A 7,618-nucleotide genomic window follows, 5' to 3' on the forward strand; every position below is an offset into this window, starting at 1 on the left:
TTGTAGTTTCTTGTTAGTGAAGTAAATAATTTCAAAATTTTTGAATTAAATCTTTTTATCTTTTATTTTATCTTTTTCAAAAATTTTTATCTTTTTCAAAATTTGATTTTAAAATATCTTATCTAACCTACTATCTTCTTATCTTTTTCAATTTTGATTTCAAATCTTTTTCAATCAACTAACTAACTTGTTGTTTGTTTCTTATCTTTTTTCAAAACTACCTAACTACTTTTCCCTCTCTAATTTTCGAAAATATCTCTCTCTTTTTCAAAAATTCTTTTTAATTAATTAATTGTTTCATGTTTAATTTTAATTACATCTTATCTTTAATTTTTGAAAATCACTAACCACTTTTTCAAAAATTATTTTCGAATTCTCTCTTCTCTTCTCCTCTTCTATTTAATTAATTAATTACTAACACTTCTCTTCACTTCTCTTCATCTAAAATCCGAACCTTCCTCATTCTTTCTTCTACCCCCTTCTTTTTCTACTAACATAAAGGAATCTCTATACTGTGACATAGAGGATTCCTTTTTCTTTTCTTGTTTTCTTCTCTTTCATATGAGCAGGAACAAGGATAAAGGCACTCTTGTTGAAATTGATCCAGAACCTGAAAGGACTCTGAAGAGAAAATTAAGAGAAGCTAAAATACAACAATCCAGAAACAACCTTTCAGAAACACTAGCACAAGAGGTGATGGCCGAAAATAATAATAATGATGCAAGGAGAATGCTTGGTGACTTCACTAAGCCAACATCCAAATTTGATGGAAGAAGCATCTCCATTCCTGCCATTGGAGCCAATAACTTTGAGCTTAAGCCTCAACTAGTTGCTTTAATGCAACAAAACTGCAAGTTTTATGGACTTCCATCTGAAGATCCTTACCAGTTTTTAACTGAGTTCTTGCAGATCTGTGACACTGTAAAGACAAATGGAGTTAATCCTGAAGTCTACAGACTCTTGCTTTTCCCTTTTGCTGTAAGAGACAGAGCTAGAGTATGGTTGGATTCACAACCTAAGGATAGCCTGGACTCATGGGATAAGCTTGTCACTGCATTCTTGGACAAATTCTTTCCTCCTCAAAAGCTGAGCAAGCTGAGAGTGGATGTTCAAACCTTCAAACAAAAAGATGGTGAATCCCTCTATGAAGCTTGGGAAAGATACAAGCAGCTGACCAAGAGATGTCCATCTGACATGTTTTCAGAATGGACCATATTAGATATATTCTATTATGGTCTCTCTGAATTTTCGAAAATGTCATTGGACCATTCTGCAGGTGGATCTATTCACCTAAAGAAAACGCCTGAAGAGGCTCAAGAACTCATTGACATGGTTGCAAACAACCAATTCATGTATACTTCTGAGAGGAATTCCGTGAACAATGGGGTACCTCAGAAGAAAGGAGTTCTTGAAATTGATGCTCTGAATGCCATATTGGCTCAGAACAAAGTGTTGACTCAACAGGTCAACATGATCTCTCAAAATCTGAATGGATTGCAACATGCATCCAACAGTACTAGAGAGGCAGCTTCTGAAGAAGCTTATGATCCTGAGAACCCTGCCATGGCAGAGGTTAATTACTTAGGTGAACCTTATGGAAACACCTATAACTCATCATGGAGAAATTATCCAAATTTCTCCTGGAAGGATCAACAAAAACCCCATCAAGGTTTTAACAATGGTGGACGTGCAAGGCTGAATAATAGTAAGCCATATCCATCATCTTCTCAGCAACAGACAGAGAACTCTGAACAAAATAATTCTAATTTAGCCAATATAGTCTCTGATCTGTCAAAGGCCACTTTCAGTTTCATGAATGAAACCAGATCTTCCATCAGAAATCTGGAAGCACAAGTGGGCCAGCTGAGTAAGAAAGTTATTGAAACCCCTCCCAGTACTCTCCCAAGCAATACTGAAGAAAATCCAAAAGGAGAGTGCAAGGCCATTGATTTAATCAAAGAGGCCGAATGCACTAAGGAGGAGGAGGACGAAAATCCTAATGAGGAAGACCTCCTGGGACGTCCCTTAAGCAAGAAGGAGTTTCCTATTAAGGATCCAAAGGAATCTGAGGCTCATCTAGAGACCATAGAGATTCCATTAAACCTCCTTCTGCCATTCATGAGCTCTGAAGACTATTCATCCTCAGAAGAGGATGAAGATGTGACTGGAGAGCAAGCTGCTCTATATTTGGGAGCTATCATGAAGCTGAATGCCAAGCTGTTTGGTAATGAGACTTGGGAAAGTAAACCTCCCTTGCTCATTAGTGAACTAGATACTTGGATTCAGAAAACTCTACCTCAAAAGAAACAAGATCCTGGCAAGTTCTTAATACCTTGTACCATTGGCACCATGAGCTTTGAAAAAGCTCTATGTGACCTGGGGTCAGGGATAAATCTTATGCCACTCTCTGTAATGGAGAAGATGGGGATCATTGAGGTACAACCTGCCTTGTTCTCATTATAATTGGCAGATAAGTCCATAAGACAAGCTTATGGGTTAGTAGAGGACGTGCTAGTAAAGGTTGAAGGCCTTTACATCCCTACTGATTTCATAATCCTAGACACTAGGAAGGAAGATGATGAATGCATCATCCTAGGAAGACCTTTCCTAGCCACAGCAGGAGCTGTGATAGATGTCAACAGAGGTGAGTTAGTCCTTCAATTGAATGGAGACTACCTTGTGTTTCAAGCACATGGCCATCCCTCTGTGACAAAAGAGAGTAAGCATGAAGAGCTTCTCTCAGTTCAGAGTCAAGAAGAGCCTCCACAGTCAAACTCTAAGTTTGGTGTTGTGAGGCCACAACCAAACTCTAAGTTTGGTGTTCAAACCCCATATCCAAACTCTAAGTTTGGTGTTGGGAATACTACACACTAAATTGACCTGATCACCATGTGGCTCCATGAGAGCCACTGTCAAGCTATTGACATTAAAGAAGCGCTTGTTGGGAGGCAACCCAATTTTATTCATCTAATTTTATTTTATTTTGTTTCTTTGTTATTTTTGTGTTTTATTAGGTACATGATCATGAGGAGTCACGAAAAAATCAAAAAAATTAAAAACAGAGTCAAAAACAGAAGAAAAAATTTTTCACCCTGGAGGCAGCACAGGCTGGCGTTCAACGCCAGTAAGGTGCATCTATCTGGCGTTCAACGCCAGAACAGAGCACCATTCTGGCGCTGAACGCCCAAAACAAGCAACAACCTGGCGTTTAACGCCAGGATGCGCACACAGAGGACAATCTGGCGCTGAACGCCAGAAACAAGCATGAAACTGGCGTTCAACGCCAGAAACATGCATAACATGGGCGTTTAACGCCCAGAACGTGCATCAAGGGGCGTTTGAACGCCAGAATGATGCATGAAGGCATGTTACATGCCTATAGGGTGAAGGAATGGTATTTCTTTTCACCTCAGGATCTGTGGACCCCACAGGATCCCCACCTACCACATTTCTTTTAATCCTATTCACACTCTCCTAATCCAAATCTCATTCTCAATGTCACACTTCCCAAAAACCTTCACCAATCACCTCAATTCCTCTTCCCAACTTCCCCATTCACCATTCACATCAACCCCTCTTCCCCATACACCCCACCTACCCCCACTACTTTCAAATTCAATTTCCCACCCTTTCCCACCCAATATGGCCGAACCTATACCCTCCCCTCTCCCTATAAATACCCTTCTTTTCTTTTACATTTCCACACAACTCAAACCCACATTCTCCCACATAGCCGAACCCTCTCTACCATATTTTCTTCTTCTTCTTCTACTCTTCTTTTCTTTTTGCTTGGGGACAAGCAAATTTTTAAGTTTGGTGTGGTAAAAAAGCCTAAGCTTTTTGTTTTTCATTCACCATCAATGGCACCCAAGACCGGAGTCTCCTCAAGAAAAGGAAAAGGGAAGGCAAAAGCTTCCACTTCCGAGTCACGGGAGAAGGAGAGATTCATCTCCAAGAGCCACCAAGACCACTTCTATGATGTTGTGGCAAAGAAGAAAGTGATCCATGAGGTCCCTTTCAAACTCAAGAAGAATGAGTATCCGGAAATCCGACTTGAAATTCAAAGAAGAGGTTGGGAAGTCATAGCCAACCCCATACAACAAGTTGGAATTTTAATGGTTCAAGAGTTCTATGCCAATGCATGGATCACTAGAAACCATGACCAAGGTATGAACCCAAGTCCGAAAAACTATATCACCATGGTTAGGGGGAAATACTTGGATTTTAGTCCGGAGAATGTGAGGTTGGCGTTTCATTTGCCTATGATGCAAGGTGATGAACACCCCTACACAAGAAGGGTCAACTTTAACCAAAGGTTGGACCAAGTCCTTACGGACATATGTGTGGAAGGCGCCCAATGGAGAGTAGACTCCAAAGGCAAGCCAGTCCAACTAAGAAGACTGGACCTCAAGCCTGTAGCTAGAGGATGGTTGGAGTTCATTCAAAGATCCATCATCCCTACAAGCAACCGATCTGAAGTTACTGTGGATCGGGCCATCATGGTTCATAGCATCATGATTGGTGAAGAAGTAGAGGTTCATGAAGTCATCTCCAATGAACTCTACAAAATAGCTGACAAGCCTTCATACATGGCACGGTTAGCCTTCCCCCACCTTATATGCCATCTATGTTACTCAGCTGGAGTTATCATAGAAGGAGATGTCTCCATTGAAGAAGACAAGCCCATTACCAAGAAAAAGATGGAGCAAACAAGGGAAGCTCCTCACGGCCTCCAAGAAGAACATGAGGAAGTGCATCATCAACAAATGCCTCAAGGAATGCACTTTCCTCCCAACAACTATTGGGAGCAACTCAACACCTCCTTAGAGGATTTGGGTCATAATGTTGAACAACTAAGGGTGGAACATCATGAGCACTCCATCATTCTCCAAGAAATAAGAGAAGATCAAAGAGCAATGAGGGAGGAGCAACAAAGGCAAGGAAGGGACATAGAAGAGTTGAAGAACATCATTGGTCCTTCAAGAAGAAGACGCCACTAAGGTGGATTCATTCCTTGTTCTTTATCTCTTTCTGTTTTCGGTTTTTAATACTATGTTTATCTATGTTTTTGTGTCTCTATTTCATGATCATTAGTGTGTAACCATGCCTTAAAGCTATGAATAAAATCCATTAGTCCTTCACCTCTCTTAAAAGAAAAATGTTTTAATTCAAAGAACAAGAAGTACATGAATTTCGAATTTATCCTTGAATTTAGTTTAATTATATTGATGTGGTGACAATACTCTTTGTTCTCTGAATGAATGCTTGAACAGTGCATATGTCTTTGGATCTTGTTGTTTATGAATGTTAAAATTGTTGGCTCTTGAAAGAATGATGAACAAAGAGAAATGTTATTGAGGATCTGAAAAATCATGAAATTGATTCTTGAAGCAAGAAAAAGCAGTGAAAAAGAAAGCTTGCAAAAAAAAAAAAAGAAAAAAAATGGCGAAAAAAAAAAAAGAAGGAGCAGTAGAAAAAGCCAATAGCCCTTAAAACCAAAAGGCAAGGGTAAAAAGGATCCAAGGCTTTGAGCATCAATGGATAGGAGGGCCTAAGGAAATTAAATCCAGGCCTAAGCGGCTAAATCAAGCTGTCCCTAACCATGTGCTTGTGTCATGAAGGTCCAAGTGAAAAGCTTGAGACTGAGTGGTTAAAGTCGTGATCCAAAGCAAAAGAGTGTGCTTAAGAGCTCTGGACACCACTAACTGGGGACTCTAGCAAAGCTAAGTCACAATCTGAAAAGGTTCACCCAGTTATGTGTCTGTGGCATTTGTGTATCCGGTGGTAATACTGGAAGACAAAGTGCTTAGGGCCACAGCCAAGACTCATAAGTAGCTGTGTTCAAGAATCAACATGCTTAACTAGGAAAGTCAATAACACTATCCGAAATTCTAAGTTCCTAGAGAAGCCAATCATTCATAAACTTCAAAGGAAAAAGTGAGATGCCAAAACTGTTCAGAAGCAAAAAGCTACAAGTCCCGCTCATGCAACTAAATTAATATTCATTGATATTTTGGACTTTATAGTATATTCTCTTCTTTTTATCCTATTTGATTTTCAGTTGCTTGGGGACAAGCAACAATTTAAGTTTGGTGTTGTGATGAGCGGATAATTTATACGCTTTTTGGCATTGTTTTTATATAGTTTTTAGTAAGTTTGAGCTACTTTTAGGGATGTTTTCATTAGTTTTTATGTTAAATTCACATTTCTGGACTTTACTATGAGTTTGTGTGTTTTTCTGTGATTTCAGGTAAATTCTGACTGAAATTGAGGGATTCGAGCAAAACTCTGAAAAAGGCTGACAAAAGGACTGCTGATGCTGTTGGATTCTGACCTCCCTGCACTCGAAATGGATTTTCTGGAGCTACAGACCTCCAATTGGCACGCTCTCAACGGCGTTGGAAAGTAGACATCTAGGGCTTTCCAGCAATATATAATAGTTCATACTTTATCGAAGATTGATGACGTAACTTGGCGTTAAACGCCAAGTTCATGCTGCTGTCTGGAGTAAAACGCCAGAAAAACGTCATGATCCGGAGTCAAACGCCCAAAACACGTCATAACCTGAAGTTTGACGCCAAGAAATGCCTCTACACGTGGATTGATCAAGCTCAGCCCAAACACACACCAAGTGGGCCCCGGAAGTGGATTTATGCATCAATTACTTACTCATGTAAACCCTAGTAGCTAGTCTAGTATATATAGGACATTTATCTATTGTATTAGACATCTTTTAATCTCAGTTTTGTTTTATTCTTCATCTTAGGAGATCATTGATCACGTTTAGGGGGCTGGCCATTCGGCCATGCCTGAACCTTCTTTTACTTATGTATTTTCAACGGTGGAGTTTCTGCACACCATAGATTAAGGGTGTGGAGCTCTGCTGTACCTCAAAGATTAATGAAGTTCTATTTTCTTTTATTCAATTCCTCTCTTATTCTTATTCCAAGATATTCATTCGTACCCAAGAACATGATGAATGTGATGAGCTAATAACTCTCATCATCATTCTCACTTATGAGCGTGCGTGACTGACAACCACTTCCGTTCTACATGCAACAAAGCTTGAATGTGTATCTCTTAGATTCCCCAACAGAATCTTCGTGGTATAAGCTAGATAGATGGCGGCATTCATCTGGATCCGGAAAGTCCAACCTTGTCTGTGGTGTTCCGAGTAGGATCCTGGGAATCCGGAAAGTCTCACCTTGTCTGTGGTATTCCGAGTAGGATTCCGTTCATGAATGACTGTGACGTGCTTCAAACTTTAACCTGCTGGGCGTTAGTGACAAACGCAAAAGATGGATTCTATTCCAGTAGGAGCGGGAACCAACCGGTGATTGGCCGTACTGTGACAGAGTGCGTGCATTAGCTTTCACTGCGAGGATGGGATGTAGCTATCAACCATGGGTGATGCCTCCAGACTGGTTAGCTGTGCGAGTGACAGCCGTACAGGTTATTTCCCCGAGAGGAATGAAAGTAGCCACAGCTGATAGTGAACCCCTATACAAAGCTTGCCATGGAAAGGAGTAAGAAGGATTGGGTAGAAGGAATAGGAGAGCAGGCGTCCTAGAGCTCTACAGCATCTCCATTCCGCTTATCTGAAATTCCTACCAATGGA

This window comes from Arachis stenosperma, chromosome 7 (assembly GCF_014773155.1).
Source record: "Arachis stenosperma cultivar V10309 chromosome 7, arast.V10309.gnm1.PFL2, whole genome shotgun sequence".
NCBI lineage: Eukaryota > Viridiplantae > Streptophyta > Magnoliopsida > Fabales > Fabaceae > Arachis > Arachis stenosperma.